A 23,639-nucleotide genomic window follows, 5' to 3' on the forward strand; every position below is an offset into this window, starting at 1 on the left:
CACTGGGATTTTTGACATGTTTCAATCATTAGCAGAGATTTTGAAAGAGACTGAGCCAGGGCCTTCTTCCTCTCAGCTGGTGCATGGTCACCTATCTCAGCTTTCAGAAGAGTTTGAGCATTACTTCCCAACCACAAAAGACCCCCGAACTGGGAAGGAATAAATGGCTCCATGACCCATTTGTGAATAAGCCAGGTGAATCGACTCTGTCCGTGCTAGAAGAGGATAAACTGCTTGTGATCGCAGATGACGGTGGCCTTAAAAATTATGTTTGAGACAACTTCATATCTCCATACGTTCTGGATTAAAGTCAAGACGGAATATCCTGAGATTGACACAAAAGCACTGGAAAGCCTGCTTCCATTTCCAACATCCTATCTTTGGAAACAGGGTTTTCTGCAGTGACAGCAACCAAAACGAGATTACGGAGTAGACTGAACATAAGCAACACATTTTGAGTATCACTGTCTCCCATCACCCCCAGATGGGACCATCTAGTTGCAGGAAAACAAGCTCAGGGCTCCCACTGACTCTGCATTATGGTGAGTTGTATAATTATTTCCTCATATATTACAATACAATATATTACATCATATATTTCAAAATAATAATAGAAATAAAGTGCACAATAAATGTAATGCGTTTGAATCACCCCGAAACCATGCCCCCGCAACCCTGCGTCTGTGGAAAAATTGTCTTCCACGAAACCAGTGCCTGGTGCCAAAAAGGTTGGGGACAGCTGTAGTAGTACATGTCACAGCACACACATGGTGGCTTGGTATGGGCGTCGGACATCTTCCCTGTTGTATCCACACTTCCCAACACTGGAGCTGGAGCCTTTACCAGTACATACCCAGGAGGTCCATTCTGGCTGGCAGCCCAGAAAGGTCTACCATTCAGGTATGGTAATGACCACCCAGAGCTTGCTTAGACTTTCAGCATTGGGGGTTTGCAGTGAATGTGCCAAAGATGCCTTGTTCCTGAGGACCACCAGTCGTTGTGATGATTTTTGTTTCAGTGTTTTTGAAGTGGCATTTGTCATGCTATTAAGTTAATATGTGAAGTATGTTAAGATAACCTTTTACTAGGATAGAAACAGAGGGAATATTTCCTAACCCATTCTGAGGCAAGCAGTATTCTAATGCCAAAACCAGACAAAGAATTACAAAAAGAAAACTACAGACCAATATCTCTTGTTAACATAGTTGAAAAAAAACTCAACAAATTATTAGCGAATTAAATCCAATAATGTATGAAGAGAATTACAGTTGACCCTTGAACAACCTGGGGTTTAGGAGCCCCACCTCCCTGTGCAGTTGAGAATCCATGTCTGACTTTTGACTTCCTCCAAACTTAACTACGTTAAGCCCACTGTTTACCGGAAGCCTTACTGATAACATAAAAAGTCAATTAACACTTATTTTGTATGTTGTTTGTGCTATATACATATTCTTACAATAAAGTAAGCTAGAGAAAAGAAAATGTTATTAAGAAAAATCATAAGGAAGAGAAAATACATTTTAAGTACGGTACTGTATTTATTGATACTGAGAGTTTGCATTGTCTGTTTACAGGATGAATTATCTGTCAGTACTTACATCAATATTTTCTTATATGATACAAAACGCTGTAGATGTTATACACGTTACTAACACTAGACATCAAAAATAAAAGATAATGTGGAAAAAAAGATAACCTTTACTGTCCCTAGTAACTAATCCTAGTTTCTAATGCATCCCATTTATAAATGTATTCTTTCAGCCAGGCCTATATTTTGAGTCTGACAGCACTGCCATGTTGGGATACTTTAGTCTTCTAGTATATATCTCATATTCTTACATTCTGATAGCAATGAATATCCTTACTCCTTTCCCGTTTGTTACTGCATTATTTCTTATCTTTTTACAGCCATCCCACAGAATTTTATTTCATATAAACATATGAAATATGAAATATGTAGCCAGACATAGCATGAGTTTCATAATTTTGAACTGCTTGAACTTCTGAATAACTAATGAGTGTGTTTTCAACATACAAAATAACTCCCGCCACTTTTATGAAATATCTAACCCTAATAAACGTCCTCAGTCTTAGAGGTCGGGTAATTTAAGCTTCTTTCCTTGCCAAACATAATATTACCACATGTTATAAAATAAATAAAATAGGATTAGAATTTTCATTTACTTTCATCCATACAACTTCATTTTATATCAGAGAATGTGATGTGTCATAGTGTTACTTAATCTAAGCCTTTAGCAGTGACGACAGGTGTTTGTACGCAAGTGACACATATATTTTCCTATGAAGTCTGACTTTTGGAAAATTAACTTGCATGTATTTTTATTTCATGACATAAGTAAAGTAAGTGTAACTTTCTCCATAAATATTAGAAGTCTAACTTACAGAAAATGTCAATTTATTGGTCATAATCCTTCTTAACATATGCTGTAATACCACATTCATTTAGATTCATTTAAGGTTTGGTAACAATGCAGCTGAAACCATTAAAATAATGTTCTAATTAGATTAGAGTTAAGACACACGAGTCTTCATTCTAGGAGTATATTTCATGCTAGGAGCATCTATTGTAAAAGTAAAATATCTTACTTTGAAATCCTATACTGCAAACCAAAAATATTTTGGAACCTCTCCAGAGCCCATGGCTGCACTGTGCTTTGCTTTTAAATCATCGTGTGTCACGAGATTATATTCTTAGATGATCTATAGTCTACTTATTTTGTTATGGCTGAAATGATCCAGCTTGTTTTTGATATAAAACTATCCAATCTGAGCCTCCTCTCCTCCTCTAAAATATACAGCATTCTTCATGCTTTGTGTGGGAGAAAGGCTCTCGTGCGGCGTGGTCATGTCAAGACAAGATGTTCACCAGAATACCAACGTGAAACCTGTAATAAACTCACTTGCTTTAGTTATTTTTCACATGTAAAAAGTTCTTTGTAGTAGCAATTTTTTTGTTAGGTCAGGAGAGCTGAAATTTTTGCCTGTTGTTTTGTATTGCATAGTAAGATTTTTTTCCTTCACAGAAAAAAGACTACTTTTTCTCTGAAAGTTACTAACCTCTGTGCTTTTTGCTTAAAATATATATCCCAACTTCTGATCTTCATTAAAAATTTTGGTAGTGATAAGTGCATTTCATTCTGGATGACCAAAATGCTTTCTGGATTATTGAAAAAATGCATACGGTTACCTAGTTTTTAATGAAACCAAGCAAAGGATGTAATGAATAAAAATTAAGATTTCCCAGATTCACTTGTTTACAAGGCCTTTTATCACAGAAATCGTATTTGCTACAATAAGATCAATTGGCAAGTAAACAGAAAGTCTATTGTCAATTAAATTGATGGCTCACTGGGGAGAAAAACTCATTTAATTTCGTTGCTTAAAAATATTTTTGCTCATGCCAAGGAAAATCCTACCTTAGAAACAAAACAAAAAGAAATTTAAAAAAACTGCCCAGGAATACGCTTGCATATTAGTTTCTGGAGTGACATCTACTGGTTTGGAGAAAAGGGTGAAAAGCCAATTACTGACATCTCTTAGTGTTCTGCAGCAATTTAACATTCAGAATTTAAAAGCAGAGAAAAGGGACTTCCCTGGTGGTCCAGTGGTAAAGAATCCACCTTCCAGTGCAGGGGATGTGGGTTCCATCCGTGGTCAGGGAACTAAGATCCCACATGCCGTGGGGCCACTAAGCCCACGTGCCACAGCTACTGAGCTCGCACGCCTCAACTGGAGCCTGCATGCCATGAAATACAGAGCCCATGCGCCCTGGAGCTGGCGCGCCACAACTAGAGAGAGAAAGCCCATGCACCACAACTAGAGAGCCTGCAACGAAGATCCTGTGTGCTGCAGCTAAGACCCGACACAGCCAAAAATAAACAAATAAATAAATAATAAATTTTAAAAAATAAAAGCAGAGAAAAATGCAACATATTGCAGTCATACTTAAAATATATTGAATCTTGGCTGTTGTTTCTTTCCTACAGCCATAGAGGAAATGGTCCTTAGGGCCCATTTAAATCAGCAGGAAAATAGGATTTTGTGTATTGAATTTTATTTTGCAGACTGCATTCCAAAACTACATTTATTCTGTTTAATAAAGGGTATAGGTAATAGTAACAAATTGTAAAAAATCATTTTTTAATAAGTATTTGTCAAGTACCTACCAGGTACTAGATCTTCCTAAGGAATATAAAAATGATGATAAAAGAGCTTGTGCTGTTAGGTGTAGATTAAGAGGGTAAGAGAGGTATACGAATGACCATGATAAAAAAAATTAACACGTGCTAAGTGCCATAAGAGAGCTCTCAGGGTCAATAACTTAGGAGAGAATGAAAGAATTCCTGGCTTAGGCAATCAGAGAAGGCTTCATGGAAGATATGTTGTTTGTCCTGTGTTGTAAAGAACGGATGGGATGATGGCAGCTGGAAATGTGAACAAAGACCATTGCAAGTGGAAGGAACAGCATAAGCACTGAGGGGTTGTGTGCAAGCTTGTTTGGAGTAAAGCAAATTCTGTTTGGCAAGGGGACTGAGTAGGAAGGGAAAGGGCCCAGATATTGGAGGGTCTTGCATGCCAGCTAAGTAAGATGTTTAAACTTTACTTAGTGGCATGGAGGAGCCATTAGTGTTTTCTGGACTGAAGAGCAGGTTGGTTAGGTCTATCTGTTATGATGAATCTGGAAGCTCTGTGTTGCTTAGATTGGAATTTTAGGGGACCATAGATTAGGTCACATCTAGTAGGCTGTTGCAGTAATTCCAGGGAATAGTACATAGAAAGTGGGATAGGGAATGGAAAGGAAGGGAGGGTTTATGTGACAATGGCTAGGTCTTGAGAACAAATAAATAAGGGTACATGGTGGTGTAAAGGACAAAGGTGCAGATCAGGTGTTCAATAAATAAATATTTTAAGTTAAAATTTGGGGGCTTAAGTGCCTGTGTAGATAGAAATAGGAAAATCAATAAGTTGTTTGAACGTGGTAAGATAATTTGTATTGTACTTTATTGAGTTTGAGCTGCTGGCAGGACATATATATTGAAATGGCCTTAGAAAGCAAAAGTGGCAAAAGTGGAACTTAGAAAAAAGGTTCAATGTGATGATATAGGCAGCAAGTATAGAGCAGAAAGGACAAAGGACGGAGCCTTGGACATTGCCTAAGATTTAGAATAAGAATTCAGAGGATCTGCCAAGAAAATGGGATAGAGGTTAAAGAGGTAGAGAGTGTTAGAATAATGTAAACTGAGCAAGGAGAAAAGAGATTGCCAGTGGGGTTGGGAAATGAAGAAATGTAAAGAAAATGAATATTGGGACTTCCCTGGTGGTCCAGTGGGTAAGACTCTGTGCTCCCAGTGCAGGGGGCCCAGATCCCCTGGCAAGGGAACTAGATCCCGCATGCCACAACTAAGAAGCCCGCATGCCGCAACTAAAAGATCCCGCATGCCACAACGAAGATCCTGTGTGCCACGACTAAGAAGTCCGCATGCCAAAACTAAAGATCTTGCATGCCACAATGAAGATCCCGTGTGCTGCAACTAAAACCTGGTGCAGCCAAAATAAATAAATAATAAATAAATATTAAAAAAAAAAAAAAAAAGAAAATGCGTATTGAGAAAGGACCACTGAATTTTGTTTTTGAAGGAACAGTTGTATTAGATGGTGAGTAAGATTGTTAGAAGTTAAGGAATGAGAGGAGGTGAGGCTTGAGTATTGCCTGGCAGTGAAAGGAAAGGAAAAAATAGACCTGAACGCTAGCAGGCCGAGAGAAGGATTACTTGTTTAGGCTGGGGGAAAAGGAAACATTTTTTCTAAGGAAATAATGAAGGAGCTAGCAAAGAGGAAGAGTTGTAGATGGACTTGGGGAGGGCAAGTGAGACAGGCTAAAGAAACATGGCAGTGATCTGGAGCATGTAGATCTAGGGGAGCGCTGTCCAATGAAACTTTGCAGTGATGGGCAAAGTTTTTTCTTTGCTCTGTCCAGTGCAGTAGCTGTGAGCCACATGTAGCTGTTGAGCACTTGAAATGCGGCTAGTGCAACCTGAGTGCACAAATTTTAACTGCATTTAATTTTAATTACTTTAAATATAAGTAGTCGCATGTGGCTAGTGGCTACCTTATTGGGCAGCACAGACCTAGTGTGTAAGTAGTTAATTTAGGAAAGAGGCATGGACATTTTGAGAGATAAGGGATGAGTTCCAGAAAAAGTTTGGGGTAGAGATGGTAATATTTGCAGGCACTCGTGGTCAAAACGTTTCATTCTTTTTCATAAAATAGATAGCATTTTTCACAGAGAGGGTTAAGGTGGGGTAGCATGGGAAAGATTTCCAGCAGTCCCTGTGGGGATTTCAGTGAAGAATCTGTGATAGATGAGAAGAATCTCAGTAGCTCGGAGAACCCTCCAGAGTTGAGAGTCTGCATTTGGTTTAGGTCTCTGCTTCCCTCTCTGGTGACTTTTTTCAGTAACATTCGCAAACCTTAGAGGAAAAAAAAAAGAGTGGGAGAGCAAGTTTAGGGGAGACCTTTGAAAGGCTGGCACAGTAAAAGGCTTGTAAAGTAAATAAATGCTGACTATCAGATCTGTATGAAGAAAGTGCAAAGCAAGGAAAACTAGAAGAGGACACGGTTAAGGACTCCAGGGCTGGAGGTTACTCTGAGGGTGAAGAGCAGATTCTTTAGATGTCAGACTGTGGAAGATAAGCAAGGTGATAACATTTTCATTTGTAAGAAGGGTAGCTTTTGGAGGTAGAGTTTTCAACAGGAAATGAGATTTTAAAAGAAGTGATAAGATTTTAAAATGTAAATTCAGGTGAGAGGAATATGTAAGACTGACGCACATATTTCCACCTTGATGGAAAGGAATTTTAGCATAACAGTTATTTTGTTTCTGCTCCAATTTGCTTGCATTATGGTCTTTGCTCGAAACTCGCTGACTCAACTTTGACTGTATAGTTTTTTCCTTAATCCAAATTTGAATAGTAAAACTGGGATTCGTTTTATCCATTTGAGTGGTATCCAAATTCATAAAAACTGAAATCAGAGTCGAGAGGGACCTGTGAGATTATTTCATCTAATGTATGGACTTTGTAAATAGGAGGCCCTAACCTCTGGATTAAGTGACTAGTTCAAGGTTACAGAGCTAGTGAGTGGCAGACCTGAGACTGCCCTTTAGGACTCCACTGATTTCCCAGTTCTGGCTCTGACTTGAGCAATATAATAATGTTCTGGGCTGAAGTCTTTAGCGTGTACCTAACAATCTGTACGCTAGAAACACTAAAACACAATGTAGAATATTATCTGAAGAGCTTTCCTGTCATTACTTTTCTGAACTTGTACTTTCCACTGACAAAGCTATTGACTTGACCCTACTGAAGTAAAAATCTTGCTGAAGCAGAACTCTACCATCTACCTTAGACCGCGGTTTATTCATTCGTAACCGTTTTGACATTTAACACACACACACACACACACAAAGATTAATAGATGGGACTTCTAAATGTCAATAAATATAACAACATCTAGAATCACATTTTGGATTGAGTTCAGATGTGAAAGAGTTTAATGAACTAGCAGGTGATTTTTTCACTTTTTAAAAAGTATAACTGTTGTGCCTCTCTGGCCAGCTCTTGTCTCTCTGTCCCTCTCCTGTAACCTTTCCGTGTTCCTAGTAATGAAGAAAGATACCTAAGTAATGTGATCCAAGAAAAAAAGGGATACTGTTTTCAGAGAAGCTTAGAACTTTGTAAGGTTATTAGCATTTTCTTTTTCACTTTAATATGTTGAGAAACATACAAAGAGATTGGAAATAATCCTGATTATTATCTACAAAATAATAATGGAGTCCATGTGACAATACCAGAAGTGTACTTTAAATTGCATTGTAATTGTATTTTAACACAGACCCATTTTAAAATAAAGTGATTAAATGTACAAATCAGTACCTTTGCTAAAAATGGAAATAAGAATTTACATGTTTATGAGTTGAGTTCAGGTCTTTGGTTTCTGTGACATCTTAACTAATTTAAGAGGTTTCTTGAAGTAATTTATGGGATCCACAACTCTAGAACCTTTGTTTACATCTCTTGCAGTAACACGCACAATGAAATGGGATTAGCTGTTTTAATAAACTAAACTGAAGTACTATTCAGATGATCAAAGAATGTTAAAAATGCCTTCATTTTCATTTAAATTCTGTAATTCCTTTTGGGGGATTTTTAGGTACTACAGCATTTGGCATACGTATGGCATGAAACCAGCATACCCTAAGATCTCAGGGACTGACTCTTTCAATATATTTACTTGAGTAAATACTTCTCCTTTTCCCTCCCTCCCTCCCTGTCTTTTTCATCCCCAAGACTGGCTCTTTTCTAGGTAAATTTAGAAGATACAGAGATGAAAGTTACCTTTCCTACCCTCTAGGAGTTCATACACTGTCTTTAACACACTGGTTCTCAAAATGTGGGTTTCAGACCAGCAGAGTCAGCACCACCTGGGGACATGAAGAAAAGCAAATTCTCCAGCCCCATCCCAGACCTCAGAATCAGAATCTTTGGGGATGAGACACAGCAGTCTGCCTCCTCCCAAACCTTCTAGGAGATTCTGATGCACACTCAAATTTGAGAACCACTGGGCTAATGGCTATAATATTATACCTTCCTTATTTTCCTATCAAGATAGAATCCACATACCATAAAAGTCACCATTTTAAAGTGTACAGTTCAGTGGGTTTTACTGTATTCACAAAGCTATGCAACCATGATCACTATCTAATTCTAGAACATTTTTATCACCCCAAAGGAAACTCCAGATCTATGAGCAGTCACTCCCTGTCCTCTGTCTCCATACCCCAACCCCTGGCATCCACTAATCTACTTTCTATCTCTATGGATTTGAGTATTCTGGATATTTCATGTAAATGGAATCATACAGTATGTGACCTTTTGTGTCTGGCTTTCACTTAGCATAGTGTTTTCAAGGTCCATCCATGTTGTAACATGTATCAGTGCTTTATTCCTTCTTATGGCTGGATAATATTCCATTGTATGTGTGTACCACATTTTGCTCATCCATGCGTCATTTGATGGACATTTGAGTTGATTCCTTGGTTGTTGTGAATAATGCTGCTATGAACATTCGTTACAAGTTTTTTATGAACATACGTTTTCAATTCTCGTGGGTATATATACAGTCGATTCTCCTCATTTGCAGTAGTTACATTCTTTAAAGTCTCTGCAAACACAGAATTAGTGAATACTGAGTCATTGCTCTGCAGGGAAATACAGGGTTCGGTTCCTTTGAGACTCTGGTCACATTTTTGACATACAGTCAGTACGTGACCTTGCTTTGTGTGTGTTTCTGTTTAAAGATACCTTATCTAATATATGTTGTTGATTCATTAACATTGAACTCACATCCAACGGCACCATTAACTCATGCCTAAGTAAACTTATCTAACACATGTATTTTCTCTGTAAGGAACATCACAGCCTTCTTGAGCTTAGCAACACTAGACAGCACTGCATATGACACTTTAGGGCCATTTTAAACAGTGAAATTGCCAACAAAAGCACAAAAATGTGAAAAACATGGCACCAAAATAGACTGCAAAAGGAACACTTGTTTTCAGTGTGAGAACTGAAACAAGAAGGCAGTGTGTCACCTTGTTCAACCTCACCTGGGAACATGTTTGTTGGAAGACTCAAATGTTCCCCTGCTCTGTGTATGTACATGTCTGAAGGACTGAGAAACACCTTGAGGATTATTTTGGGATCACAAATTTTAGCATGTAGGCAAATATGCAAATGCGGAATCCGCAAAGAATGAGGATCAAGTGTACCTGGAGTGAAATTGCTATGTCATATGGTAACTCTATGTTTACTTTTCTGACCATTTTCCACAGTGGCTATACCATTTTATGTTCCCACCAGCAGTGTATGATGTTCCAGTTCTTCCCTATCCTTGCCAACATTTGTTCCCTCCCTCCCTCCCTCCCTCTTTCTTCTTTTGATTATAGCTATCCTAGTGGATGTCAAGTAGTCTTTCATTGTGGTTTTAATTTGCACTCCTTAACAACTAGTGATGTTAAACATCTTCTTTATGTGCATATTAGCCATTTGGATATTTTCTTTAGAAAAACCTCTATTCCAAAACTTTGCCTATTTTTAAATTGGATTATTTGTCTTTTTATTGCTGATTTGTACGTTTTTTATATTTTATGGTTACTAGCCTTTTAGTTATGTGGTTTGCAAATATTTTCTCCCGTTCTGTAGGTTTTCTTTTCACTTTCTTGATAATGTTTTTTGATGTACAAAAGTTTTTTATTTTGATGAAGCCCAATTTTACCTATTTTTTCTTTGATTACTCGTGTTATCTTCTTTAATTTTGAAATTGCTATCAGTACAGCCTGTTAAAAGCGTTGTTTGTACGTTTTTATTAAAGAAGTCATGAAAAGTTAGATTTCCTGGATGCAGTAAATTATCACTTATTTGCCAATGGATGTCATGTGTAAATTTAAAGCATTTGTTTGCAGGTTTTTGTAAGGTTTTTATGTTGTTGTGGCTGTGAAATTTTAAATACTGGCATCAATAGGGCCACAAATTTATAAAAAAGCAGTGTCCAATTCATGTAACAAACTGTTTTTGTTTAGGAAAATTGAAGAGAAGCACTTACAACTGCTTTAAATAGTACTTTCCTTTTTAATAGAGAAGACTCTGCCTCTTTTAAAAATTATGAACTTTCTGCCTTAAAAGCAGAGTCTCAAGAGCCATTTGTGAAAGAACACAAGAATCCCCGGAACTTGGAAATAAACACGGATTGGTGTTTATTTGTGTTAGTTTCAATGCAGTAGCCCTATGTGTCAGAAAACTGAATCTGTAACACTTAAGTTAGCCTAAGCAAGCAAATAATATCAGCTAGCATGGCTTTAATCTACTAAGTAACTTTAAATCCAAAAGATCAAAGGAAGTTATAACTAAAAACAGTCCTTCGTGCAATTTCCCTGTAGAAGCAGGAAAAGGCTAGAAATTACATGTCACCTTCATATCCTGGCTTGCTGACCTTGTGCTCAGATCAAGCCCCTCTGTATGCCAGCTGTTACCATTATTGAGACCTTGCCCCCAGGGGTTAAGTAGGAGAAAAACTCTCCTGTCCTATAGGAGAGCAAACACGGAAAGTTCCAGCCCCGAGCGAACATGCTTAATTCAAAGCAATCTGCATGTGCTTGTCATTCCGTCTGTCCCACCGCTCTGAGGAGCTACTCCTGAGACTCCCTGGTCGCTGTCTGTGTGCTCTGTTCCTGCGGCCAGTTTCGGCTGTGGCTACTGCAATCATTTGCAGACCAAACTGAACCAGGGACGTTTCTTCTTTTAACATAAAGGTAGTACATTTACTCATGCTTCTGTGAATGTGTTATTTGGGGAGAATTTATTTAAAAACTGAACTTTGCTGTGCGCTTCCTGGATTGAATTTAAAATGCCAGCTCACAATTTTTTTCAGGGTAAGCTTTGAACGACATCTGAATGCATTAAAAACTTACGAAGTTTTTTTGAAGGATAGTCTAGCACAGTAAGGTAAGGTAAGTTGTTTCTTAAGGTTTATTCAAATGTGGTTTTTTTTATGAAGTTGCGAAGAAACTTTAGATTTCAAGTTGTTTAGCTGTTTCATGATTTGAGATTCTTTAACCACTATCTAGATTAGAAGTTGGAAAATATGTGCTTCTCTCATCGCCAGTTGGTAGAAAAATAGATGTAGAATTGTAGGAATCACTTTAACCACTTTTGTGAATTAAATATTGTAAGAAAATAGTAATATATTAACATCTTCCAACTTATAAAAAGAGAAGTTGCGTGAAGATATACACTTGCGAGCCAAACTTCCACAGCAAGTTTAATTTTTATCAATGTTCATTTTAAATACACATCTCACTCTACACCCTCAAGTTGTTTCTGAGGTGATTAAACGTTTTGTGCATTGTATTCATTTTAATGTTGGCAATGATAACTACATTATAATTGGATTTACTACATAAAGTAGAAATCAGAATGTATTTGCCATATTTACTTTTGCTTAAAATTAGAATGGATAATTTATATGTGACTAGTAGAAAATTTCAAACTAGTTTAACTTGTGAAATATTTGTATGTTTTGTAGTAAAATGTAAAATTTTTAAAAACCAAGTGGATAAAAATTTGGCAAAAACTGAGGTATTTCATGCAAATCATTGACTGACCATAAATGACTTTCTTCAGGGATAATGCAAGAAATAGAGAGCATACTTTACAATTTGCTAAAATTTTCTTTAACAGGTATTCCTGTTGAAAGGAAAAGAATGAATATGTCCTTTTTATCCACAAGAGGGTTATTTTAGATGATAATTTATAATTTAAGAAAACTCCAATTCCCTTTGATGGCTGGGAAGTCACTAAACTATGTAAATAAACTCTAGAGTGTTCCACTGGTAGTGGCTTTGCTACTTCCCATGGTTTTAATGTCTGCTGACACATTTCTACTTTTTAAAATGTTAAATAGTCTTGGCATTATTTTTTAAAAATTATATCTCTTAGTAAACTATCTTAGGATGCTTTCTTTGCCAAATCTTAAATATTGGAGTATTTTATTGGACGATTATACTTCATTTGTCAGTTTTTGTTTTAGTATAAAAAGATAAGGCAGAGTATTTTTTTATGTATCTTCCATGCTTCATATAGCTTACATCTTAGACGTGAATTTTAGAATTGTGAGCATGAACTCTTTGCATTGATTATGAAAACATATGTAATGTTTAAGTGTCTGAAATGAATGACCTACAAAGCAGTTTAGTAAATACATGTTAACCTTGCCTCAGTCTGGGAAATGATATATATTATAAAATGGTTTCATTCAACATTTTACTCTAATCCCAGTTGTCTTTTTGGTTTGTATTGAACCACTCAATGCTTTTTTGGCTCCTGGGGAAATCTGCTTTTCGGTGTCTGCTGTGTACCAATTCTTTACCTTTCATTCTAACTACTTTCATTTCTGGGATTGGATCAGAGCACCCTTAACAGTTAAACTCTTTTAACTCTCGTATAGCTCAGTATGGGTGACGGACAGCCTTGACACACTGACTGTATGAACATTTCCGATTTTTCAAAAATTACAATTCCTGAACACATCCTAACACGGGAAATAAAACGGTGTTTAGGATCAAGACAAACGAACTGCTTAACTTCTCAGCCTTTTGGAAAAAATATAAAACAAAGCAACTAAATATATGAAAAAAGCAAGACTTGGGGAAGAGGGTGGCCCTTTGTTCTCTCTCTCTTAATTTCTATTCTTTTATTTTAATCACTATTCAACAGGCTCACTTACTTCAGGCTCGCATATTAGATTCGAAGAAAACTATTCACAATAGTTTTTATTATATGCTGTCTAAATAAGGACATTCACCTATTTATATTATATGCTGTCTAAATAAAAACATTCACCTATTTAACTGAAAAATACAATTTAATTACCTTTGTGAGCAAACAAGAATCCCACTTGAACAATGTAGATGAAATTTCATTTCACCTAATGTATACAAGAAAGCAAACAGCAGAATACACAAGCATTTATAATGATAATTTAAGTAAGGAATAGAAAAAGATTTATGAAAGGTGTACCCAGACTCTTGCTAAGAGTTACTTTACTGATCCAATTCAAATATTTGATGTTTTTCTAAGCTGAAAGTAAATCTCAGCGTCCTTTAAGTAAAAGGATGTCTTCAATTGTCTCATACAAATACCTTGAGATATGTTTCCCAAGTTGCTCAGTAGACTGAAGGATACCCCTGAGACTTGATTTGCTGGACTCTGCTGGGAAGAACCCATTTGGGGAGCTGCTCTAGGAAATTTGATTTGCTACTTCTCAAACTTCACAAAACAGCAGGGAGTGGAGCCTGGCGTCAGATACTTGGCATTGGTGGGAAAAGCTTAGATAATTCTAAGCGTAATATGAAGAAACAACAGGTTACCATCTAAATCAAACAACTTTCAAGTGCTTTATGGTGACTGATTTCAGTTTTTGTCTTTATGGAAGTTGTTTTTTAAAAATCCCTTCACATTCTTTTGCCTCACAATACGTGCATGTAGAATTTTCTTATTTTGATTTATCTCGGTGATGGATTTTTCCTTTGAGCTGCTAAATTTTGAGGTTTTTGAGATGTGTAAAATATTAAACATTCATGGTGTCTTTAGACATGCTTGTGATCTGTTCAACAACATGAGTTAAACTCAGCCATATGATCCTGTTTCTACTGGGGAAGAGCTATAGTGATACAGACAGATTGCTCAATGTTTTGTGATTTTAGTTGAGGCAGAATAATTTCAGATGAAATCTTATGGCCTAAAGATAAACCTATCACATCTTGGGGGTCCTGTTTATTACCAAAGGTTCTTGTGATTAATTCCTTTTTTTACTAGGATGTGAGGCTAGATAGGAGGCCTGGTGTCTGGAGGTTGTCTGACTCTAGAATTGAAACGTTTAAAATGCTTAAAATGCAATCAGAAGTATTTTTTCTTCTCTTTTTCCTTTTCTTTTTCTCTTTTTTTCCTTCCTTCCTTCCTTCCTTTCTTCCTTCCTTCTTTCCTTCCTTCCTTCCTTGCTTCCTTCTTTCCTTCCTTCTCTCTCTCTCTTTCTTTCTTTCTTTTTCTTTCTTTTCTTGGCACAAAACTTTAGGGAACATGCTCTTTTAAAAGAGAGGCTTGGGACTTCATATTGGAGACTGACCAGGGGTTGGGGAGATACTTTTTCTTGAGGGTTAAATAAACCTGTTAGTCCAATTGGCTATACCCTAAACTCTATCCAAATGATCTATAGGTACTTGAGACTGTGTGACAAGTTGTTTTGTGTTTCCACAACATTGTTCCACATGAATTCCACCCTGTTGTCTCTCAAACCAATGTCTTATTAAGGATTTCTCTTCCCTGAACCCTTGTCCCCAGACTTATAACGTCAAGGGTAACCCCAAAAGAAGTAAAGCTAATCCAAATACTATAATACATGTCTAACATGGAGTACCAGGTCCAAATGTCTTCGAATATACAGCAATATTCTGCGTTTCAAGCAATATTTTCCGAGCCAATATTGAATATTTTGAGTGGCAGTTGCTTGCTCTTATAAATTGATCAGCATTAATTTAAGTAAAGTATAAATCAGTCGTTCTGAACCCTAGCTGCACATTAGAATCATCTGGGGAGCATTTAAAACTGCTAATGTCCACACCCCATTACAATATGAATTAAATCATAACATCTGGGGCCAGGGCCCTGTGTCTGTAATTTTTTTTCATATTACTGAAGTGATTCTAGTGTGCAGAATGGGTTGAAACCACTGTAATAGACTTGTAACTTTGTGAATATTTGTTATATTTATTGTGTTCCCTTCAAGACTTACAGCAGAGTCCAAATGGATGTCTCAGCTGATTCTTGAGTTAAATAACAACTGTTTAGTGGGCTTTCTAGAATTTTTTTTGAAAGACCAGAGATCGACATTTCTGAGTATAGAAACTTCTCTAGTTTTATTTTGTATATTCTTAGTTATGCAACTGAACATAAACCTTCAGACTTAGGGTTAAAAGAAATTATTGCAGCTTTATAGAATTGACACTCATCTGAAATAGGAACTCAAAGATAACAGAGTACTTTCTCTTTTTTAAGGGTATTGATGCTTACGGATATAACACTTGTAAGTGTGGGGAGAAGTGGTGACTATTTTGTGGAATGATAATTTTGGTGGATGAACTTGGAAAAGATATCTCTGAAAACTGCTTTAATAACGGCAATATAGTGATAGTGCTCTTGAAATATATATTTAGGTAGATAAGTGTTTATGCTAAAAAGATAATGTTCTCGACTATCATTTATCCCAGACTGTAAAAGATAAACCTTATTTTACACCCACATTTCTCTTCCCACATAGACCTGCCAAAGGTACATTAAACATAAAACATGAGAAAAATGAGACTGATGTTTTCACAGCCCTGAAATTCCTATCATTCACCCCATAAGTATAAATCTCAGCCTTGACAACCTAATTCATATCTAGCAATAAGACTGCTTTCCAAATTCAGTGTCTTCAGATTTGCTATGGCACATACACTTTAATATCTTCCTAATGTTTTTTAACTCTTATCTATCAATATAGTTCTGTAAATCTGGGCAAGGGGAAAACTGTATCTGTCAATTTTAATTTTTCTTCTGTATCATTAAGCTGTTTGTAAATATTATGCATGGTTTTTGTAAAAATGAAACATGTAACATTTATAGTTTATCTTTATTGGTTCCTTTACCTATACATCTTGTGTGTAATCAAATTTAAAAGAGGTTATATAAAAATGTTAGGTATATTTCATTTTCAAAGATGATGTTTGTTAGCATAAGTTGAAACTACCTTCTTGAAAATATAAATTTAATAGGCAACAGTGAGTTTTCTTTGTAAAAGAACAGTGACCCCTTACTTTCAGATTTCCTAGAACGCAACAGTTTGCTTTCTCCTGGTGTGATGCAAAGCATAGTAATACCTCTTGGGTTCTTATTAAATGTTTGTTTAGTGGTATAGATTCTCAAATGTATAACATTGTTTCTTTGAGGAAATGGCTTCTAATTTATTGCAGTTTATGATTAAGGGGAATGATAGCAGTAGTACCTAATTTCTGTAGAATTCTTTGCAACATATAAAATGCTTATGGGTGATTAAATGAAGATACTTAAAGTGTTCTTATTGAAGGAGAGTTTAATTGTAGAAAGTTCATGAACTCAAAGACAAATAAGAAAATTTAATTCATCTCAGAAGGGGAGAAGATTATGTTTCTTTATTTAAGACTATACTTTTTAGTTCCTTAAGAGGGCCTGATTCTTTGATTAAAGATACAGATTTTGCTGTCAGGTCACAATTACATTATTTTGAAATAGTCCAGATACTACATGACAACAAAGATTAATCCATTGCCTTGCTTTTCAGGTTTGGATAATATGATACATGGGTAGATAGCACTTCTTTTAATTCAGTGAAATATGTCTCTGACACTCTTGAATGCTGAATTGTACCTTTTAAAACTGTCTTGGGAAATATTGAATTCAGAGGATATTTTTCACGTGGACCTTCAGACTGAATTTTATATCAGTAGCCTCTAGTGGTCTTATAAAAGCTAGTTGAACTTGGCATTGCCCTAGAAGCATCTTGAGGTTGGTTGAAAAGCCTTACTTTCAGAGACATGCTAGTCTAAGATTGAATCCCAATCATGTGATTTGCATTAGTTACACTAATATTTTTGACCCTCAGTTTTCTCTATAATGGGTTTAATAAAATCTTCATAGAGGTATTGTGAGGAAAGTGTCTGACACAGTGAGATGATAAAAAAAACATTTTAATAGCCCTTTGAAGGGAAATATATTCCTAGAGAAAGAACCTGGCTGATGTCCTTCTACCATCCAGCTTTAACAGTCCCACTATAGAAGATGCCACAAATATACTTTGTCTGTTTCTCTGGTGCATTTAGAGAAGCTGTTTTTTCTCTTGCCGTAGCACTAGGTATTAATAGGGCATGTTGGTACCAGTGATAAAAAATGAGACCATCATTTTAGGATAAGCATCAAGCAATTTTAGGGGACCAATTTCATATTAAAACAGGTTTGGTGCAAAATGAATACAGGTACTCCCAAACTGCCTTTATACCTGGTATGAAAAAAAGACTCCAGGTATCTCCAATATCTAGTACCACTTGAGAGAAAAAGATTGTCTCACCCAGTTAACTGGGCAAGGTGCTTCAATCCATATACATTACACTAAAAAGATTTAAATCTGATTGGTTGTTATTTCTATGTACACAACAGTTTAGGAGTCCTGAAATAAGCCATAATTAAACTTGGTTATCAATTAGAACCTCTGCGATTAAAATTTGTTACTTTTCTGCCTTAATTAGAAAAACAGGACTTTATTTCTCTATTAACTGGTATCATTTCCCTACTTGTTGCATCCATTCTGCTTTAATTGGGCATATTTTGCCCTTACTTAGGCCTGATTCTCTTGTAGCCTCCCCACCTAGTTTGTGCTTTGGCCTTGCTACACAAAGTGTGTTCCAGGGACCAACGGTATGGGCTTGTTGTTGGAAGATTCTTGTCCCACTCCAGATGAACTGTATCAGAATCTACGTTTTAGCAACATCCCCAAGTGATCCCTGTGTTTGAGAAACACTGTCATCAGTGTTTTGTATTTTGTCTAGTGAAACTGTGTTACAGGGAACATCACTTCTGAAAAAGATGATTGGCTACAATATGGGATCTTGTTTTTGATTCAGTCTTGCCATTTATTGTTAAGTTTGATGTTATGAATCTGATGAAGCAAAGGGTTATTCTGGAATACATTATCTAAGCTTATGGAATGTAGTTTAGCAGAAAGCCCTCAAAACCTCGGCATCAGACTTCCTGGCCTTACCATCTGAGACTCTGTGTCTCAAGTTTTCTTTTGCAAAGTAGAGCGGTAATGCCTGCCACACCTGTTTTTCTGAGGGCTATTAGGAGGATAAACTCAAGTGAGGTCATGTGTGTGAAAGTGTTTGGCAGTACCGCAGAGGTGTACCAGTGTAACTGTTGATACGGATGAAGATGTTGTTCCTTCAGGCTAGCTGAGCCCTGTGTTTGTCAAGGATAGTGATGGCTTTGCTGAGTGGTTACTGTGGTAATTGGAACATGTCTGTGTAGTCTCTTCAACATTACCTTTAGATTTTAACTTGACAGTTTTCTGGCCACAAGAACAGTTATGGCTTCCAATTGCAAGGAGCTACTAAGAGGCTTTCATAACGCTTTTTGGATGTTGAGCCACCTAAATAGATTGATGGCATCTTTTGGGTAAATTATGTGTCATTAGCAGATTGTCACATGTAATACGTTGATGAATAAAATTTCCATAATTCCAGCAGTTCCTACTATGATTATATGATGGCATTTTCTTTTTTTACGGGCCTCTCACTGCTGCGGCCTCTCCCGCTGCGGGGCACAGGCTCCGGACGCGCAGGCTCAGCGGCCACGGCTCACGGGGCCCAGCCGCTCCGCGGCACGTGGGATCCTCCCGGACCGGGGCGCGAACCCGCGTCCCCTGCAGCGGCAGGCGGGCTCTCGACCACTGCGCCACCAGGGAAGCCCATATCATAGCATTTTCAATGAGATACTACTTTTAGTCTTTGAAGCGGGGTAATTTCCTTTGATCTTATAGGTGTAAGTGTCCTGAGCCCAGAGTAGGATGTAATTGTTTGAACCTTCTAATCACACGAGCTCTGACGACTTTTCTCTTTACATTTGATTGAAATGCCTCTATATTTCTTCTCTGTATTCTCTGTTTAATGCTTATGAAACTAGTCATGATACTTTTGGTTCATAGATAGCTTTGGTCCAACGAATAATAATTTATGTTTCCCAAAATTTGGAAGCTGGGAGATAAGATATATTGAAAACCTTTTTCTGAATAGTTTGTATTCATCTGTTCTTGCTCCTTAAATCCCTTTTGATTTCCTGCTTTATCCAATTATTTGATATATTGTGTAGGGTGCTATTGTAAGAAAGCAGATATATACTGGAAGACAAACAATTAAAAATGCATCTAGGGCTTCCCTGGTGGCGCAGTGGTTGAGAGCCCGCCTGCCGATGCAGGGGACGCGGGTTCGTGCCCCGGTCCGGGAAGATCCCACATGCCTCGGAGCGGCTGGGCCCGTGAGCCGTGGCCGCCGAGCCTGCGCGTCCGGAGCCTGTGCTCCGCAACGGGAGAGGCCGCAACAGTGAGAGGCCCGCGTACCGTAAAAAAAAAAAAAAAAAAAAAAAAAATGCATCCAGTGAAGAGATGACTGTTTATCCTTTAAGGTGAAATAAGTTTGCTTCTGTTGTTGCGTTTTAATAATAATTATCTTCTGTTCATTATTAGTCACTGTGCTAGAAACTTTATATGTTGTTTCATTAATATTTTATTACTATGAAGACGGCACATTTGTAGTAAAAGTTGCAAGCAGTACAGAAAGTGAAATGTGAAAGTCTTCTCTACCCTTCCAAATGGCCCAGGCCAACTCTCCAGCAGGAAACAATGTTAGCATTTTCTTTTGTCCTTCTAGAAATTATCTGTGTATATACTAACCATACGTGTGTGTTTCTGCCACTTTTTAAGTGAAATGGATTCATACCACATAGGCTCTTCTGCAGGTAGGTTTTATTCGCACATGAAGATGTACTTTGGACTTCTTTCCCTAGCAATAATCCTGATTTAACTCATTCTTTTTTGTTGTGCAGAGTACCCAAGGTATGGATATGACAGAATTTAAGTCCCCTATTGATAAGTTAGGTGGTTTCCAGTTTTCACTGTTACCAGCAGTGGTACAGTCAGCACCTTTATCTGGACATTTGTCTTTACACATTGTTCAAGTATATCCAAAGGGTAAACTCCTAGTAGAATTGTGAGTCAAAGGATGAGGGTATTTCAAATTTTGATTAGTAGTGCCATGTTGCTCTTTCAGAAGGTTGCACCAATTTGCATTTCAAACAAATTTAACTCTAAGAAGAATCAAGACTTAGAGACTAAGAATGTAAGTAACCTGACCTAGGTTCTCAAAGTTAGTAACCCATAGAGTCAGCTTTCAAATTCAGACCCACCCAGGCCATTTCTTCTAAGCCACAGATATCTCTGATGCCATTTCAAAACATAATTTCAGCTTTGGAACTAGGAAGCATCATTCCATTATTTTTTTATATTCTCATCACTCAATCAAGCAATAATAATAATTCTTCCATTGTAAATACACAGCCCTTTATGGTTTTCAAAATATTTTTACATTCTCAGGTGGACATTGATTCCCATCCTGATCTATACATGTGAAGAACTGAGGCTCAAAGAAAAATATCTTAAATTTTAAAATGTAATCAAAAGTTGGTCTTTGGCCAAACGCCTTATAGTCAGTCCCCAAACAGCTAAAGCACTCGGGACATGAAAATGCTAGTATAGAAAAGGTGAAATAGGAGGTGTGAGATTAGTGGCTTCAGATGTATTGATACTGGCATGTTATATTCATGAACAACAGGAAATACACTAAAATATATGGCCATGGGGCTCCATCACACCTCAAGCCAGTGTCTCAAGAATAGCTTTCTTTTGGCAGTCCCTGTGTGTTATGGCCCTGGGGAAAACAGGTGATTTCAACAAAGCTCTTTTAAAATTGTTCATTATATTTGATCCAAAACTTATTTTAAACTTCCCACATAAATACTATTATCACTGCATTTATAATCACATAGCATTACATTGATCACAATAATTCATTTTTATGATGTTGAATCTTCCACTCTCTCATCTCTTTTCCTGTTCTCTCTGGCTCAGACCAAATTTTTTTCTCATTTGTCTCATTTCTAAAGAAATAAGGTCTTTCTCTGTGTGACCTTAAGGTCAACTCTTTACTTTGGATCGAAACTTTGCTGTTCTCCTGGTCACCTGAATTCTTACACAGATACATCCACTGAACTTAATCTGTAAACATTTCTTAGAACAATTTTTGTCTGCTTTTGCTTTTTTATTATTTTTTACTTATAATCCACAACTTATTTATAAAGTCAGTTTGATTGTTCCCATTTTATGATTGAAGAAAGTGAATCATAGAAAGCTTATATGACTTACTTCAAATACAATGCAAAGTCAGAGTTCAAATTATTCTTTACTCTCCGCTTGTACCTACTTCATTACAAGAAATCTCTAAGTTACAAAACAAGTTGTGCTCCAAAAATCATTCGTAAGTCAGTTATTTGGCACTTGAAGTGCATTTTACCACACTGGGGAAAAAAATGTTATAAATGGTGATTAGGTCCCTTGGCTGGCCTGCAAAAATCTATTTAACTCCTAGGTAACTACAATATGATGCATTTGCAATAAAAATAAGAGAGAATGATAGTTGTAATTCTTGTTACAAAGAAAAAGAAAAATAAATTTTCCTGACGACGAGCAGATTTAATTAGAAGATAGGGAAACAGATGAAATTTCGGAGAGTCTAGAGAGGATTTCAGGGTACTTTGGTGAGTGTTCCAGGTTGATGGCACTCTGTCTTAAGCCCAGTTTCACTTGAAAACTGAGGATTTTTGTTAGATACTTCTCACTAGGGTAACCCACCTGACAGCTGTGATTATAGTCCATAGGGCTGATTGAATTAAATACCAAAAATAGACTCTCTGAAATGATATTAACCAACCTAGGATGGTCAGAACAAATCGACAAACTAGAAAAAGTCTTCCTTCTATCCTGATGGAAGGGCCAAGAGGGGGGTCTTGATTTTCCCATTCAGCCTAGAAGATTGCATCAGCTCCGGTAGCTTGGCTGAGATCTGAAGAGAAGGCTTGGAAACATGAGTCATGGGTAGAGGCAAGAGAAAGCTTATGCCCTCTGTGATTTCTGTGGAGTGTTTGTACAATGAGAGTTCCTAATTCCAAGAAATGACAATTTATCTCATCAAGCAATTGCTTCTTACATTTTCTAGACTATCTTTCACTTAACCATACAAATAAACATCTTAAATTTCAATGAACTTTTTAAAAAACTCTAGTGCCTTTTTAGATGGCCTTTGATTAATATGTTTTATTGTTTTCAGAACATTTGCATACAGCTTTTTCTTTTGTTAACAACAAAAGGGAGGATATATCCTTCAGTAAAAGGAAGCTTAAGGGAGCAGATCTTGCTGAGATGGCACGTTAAGAAAGTGATGGAAAAAAGATTAGAGTTTGTGCCTCCTGGGTCACTTTAGGGCTCTTACCAGTTTATCTACCTTATCTTCCCACTAGTTGGATAATACTTTTAACTACCAATGCTTTGTGTTGGGGCTATCATTTGAGTGTTTTATAGGAGGTGTTTATACCCAGGAGTGATTTACTGAAGAAGAGAGCAACTGTGTTTACTACAATTCAAAATCCTTCTCAGGGACTTCCCTGGCAGTCCAGTGGTTAAGACTTCGTGCTTCCACTGCAGGGGCTGTGGTTTCAATCCCTGGTCGGGGAACTAAGGTTCCGCATGCCATGTGGGTTGGCCCCCCAAAAAATCCTTCTCAATGGTCATTATAATGGCAGACTACTTTCCAAAGTGACGGTAAGGCTGATGAGAGAAGTAGCATCTGCTTGATTTACATGTATGTTTGGATATTTATAAATGCTTTGTCTTTACCCCTAAAATAATTTATGAAGAAATTTTTTAATGTCTACATTAATTCTTCCATTTCTTACAGCATTGATGTTTATATAGCTGAATGGGTGTGTGTGTGTGTGTGTGTGTGTGTGTGTGTGTGTGTGTGTGTGTTTGAGTGTTTGATGAGCTCTATCTGAAAGGAAAATAAGTCACTAATGCTAAATTTCCATCCTAGTACAGTATCTTCCGGGTATTAGTGTTCACATTGAAACGTTATGCATCATTCTGGCATTCCCTGTTCAGAAATACCCCTGTTGAGCAGTTTATAAGTTGGGTGAAAATATGCATAGGAATCTTCCTCATGGGTGACCCAGGTTTGTCATTACATGTACTCAGACTGAAAAGAGACGATTTCTTCTAGTACCTGTGTGTCTGACAGAGGTGGGGAGAGACTGGAGAGAGATTTCTCCAGA

General features: G+C 37.0%; 1 protein-coding gene across 4 annotated transcripts in view; it reads left to right on the forward strand.

The window, feature by feature from the left end:
- The window catches only part of DISP1 (dispatched RND transporter family member 1), a 216,360-nt gene that overhangs the window by 137,605 nt on the left and 55,116 nt on the right, over positions 1 to 23,639 (forward strand). Inside the window, exon 1 of one of the 4 annotated variants that reach the window (XM_055084040.1) lies at positions 11,234 to 11,389. The exons of the other annotated variants lie outside the window; for them this stretch is intronic. The gene's annotated coding sequence lies outside the window, so the exon portion shown is untranslated. Of the gene's footprint in view, positions 1 to 11,233; positions 11,390 to 23,639 lie in introns of those variants that run through there. 4 annotated transcript variants of the gene reach the window in all.

Source organism: Physeter macrocephalus, chromosome 4 (genome assembly GCF_002837175.3).
Source record: "Physeter macrocephalus isolate SW-GA chromosome 4, ASM283717v5, whole genome shotgun sequence".
Classification (NCBI taxonomy): Eukaryota; Metazoa; Chordata; class Mammalia; order Artiodactyla; family Physeteridae; genus Physeter; species Physeter macrocephalus.